General features: G+C 39.2%; 1 pseudogene; it reads right to left on the bottom strand.

Moving 5' to 3' along the window:
* LOC105536624 overlaps window positions 1-1,629 on the bottom strand; it is an 18,860-nt pseudogene that overhangs the window by 9,747 nt on the left and 7,484 nt on the right.

Here is a 1,629-nt window from a genome sequence, read left to right as displayed (position 1 = left end):
ACATCACAAAGCAGTTTCTTAGAAAGCTTCTTTCCAGTTTTTCTCTGAGGATATTTTCTTTTTCACCGTAGCCCTCTAGCAGCCTCCAAATATCACTTTGCAAATTCCACAAGAACAGGATTAGCGAACGGATTCTTGAGTGGAAAACTGTAACTCCGTGAGATGAAGTAACACAAGACCAAGCAGTTTCTAGAAAGCTTCTTTCCAGTTTTCACCTGAGGATATTTCCTTTTTCACCATAACCCTCCATCGGCTTCCAAATATCACTATGCAAATTCCACAAGAACTGTCTTAGCGAAAGGCTTCTTCAGGGGAAAGCTGTAAATCTGTGAGATGATTTCACAGAACACAAAGAAGTTTCTTAGAAAGCTTCTTTCTCTTTTTATGGGAGGATATTTCCTTTGGCCCTAAAGACTTCAAAGGGATTCGAAACATCCGTTCTCAGATTCCACTGAAATAAGGCTAGCAAACAGCTCCACGAAATACAGCTATAACTCTCTGAGTGGAAGTCGCACATCACAAAGCCATTTCTCAGAAAACTTCTTTCCAGTTTTTCTCTGAGGATATTTTCTTTTTCACCATACCCCTCTAGCAGCGTCCAAATATCACTTTGCAAATTCCACAAGAAAAGTCTTAGCGAAAAGCTTCTTGATGGGAAAGCAGTTAGTCAGTGAGATGATTTCACAGAACACAAAGAAGTTTCTTAGAAAGCTTCTTTCTCTTTTTATGGGAGGATATTTCCTTTGGCCTTAAAGATTTCAAAGGGATCCGAAATATCCGTTCTCAGATTCCACAGAAATAAGGCTAGCAAAAAGATCCACTAAATACAGCTGTAACTCTGTGAGTGGAAGTCACACATCACAAAGAAGTTTATCATAAAACTTCTTTCCAATTTTTCTCTGAGGATATTTTCTTTTTCACCATAGCCTTCCATGGGCTTCCAAATATCATTTTGCAAATTCCACAAGAACAGACTTAGCGACCGGCTTCTTGAGGAGAAAGCTGTAACTCTGTGAGATGATTTCACAGAACACAAAGAAGTTTCTTAGAAAGCTTCTTTCTCTTTGTTATCGGAGGATATTTCCTTTGGCCCTATAGCCTTCAAAGAATTTCGAAATATCCCTTCTCAGATTCCACAGAAATAAGGCTAGCAAACACCTGCAAGAAAAACAGCTGTAACTCTGTTAATGGAATTCACACATCCCAAAGCAGTTTCTCAGAAAGCTTGTTTACAGTTTTTCTCTGAGGATATTTTCTTTTTCACCAAAGCCACCATTTGGGCTTCCAAATATCACTTTGCAAATTCCAGAGGAACAGGCTTAGCGAATGGCTTTTGAGGGGAAAGCTGTAACTCTCTGAGATGAATTAACAGAACACATAGCAGTTTCTCAGAATGCTTCTTTACAGTTTTCATCTGAGGATATTTCCTTTTTCACCGTAGCTCTCCATGGGATTCCAAATATCACTGTCCAAATTCCTCAAGAACAGTCTTAGCAAAAGGCTTCTTGAGGGGAAACCTGTAACTCTCTGAGATGATTTCGCAGAACACAAAGAAGTTTCTCAGAAAGCTTCTTTCTCTTTTTTACAGAGGATAGTTCCTTTGGCCCTATAGTCTTCAAAGGGATCCGA

Source organism: Mandrillus leucophaeus, unplaced genomic scaffold (assembly GCF_000951045.1).
Source record: "Mandrillus leucophaeus isolate KB7577 unplaced genomic scaffold, Mleu.le_1.0 Scaffold1614, whole genome shotgun sequence".
NCBI lineage: Eukaryota > Metazoa > Chordata > Mammalia > Primates > Cercopithecidae > Mandrillus > Mandrillus leucophaeus.
Note: the sequence above shows the minus strand (reverse complement) of the source record. Positions and strands in the feature narration are given on the sequence as shown.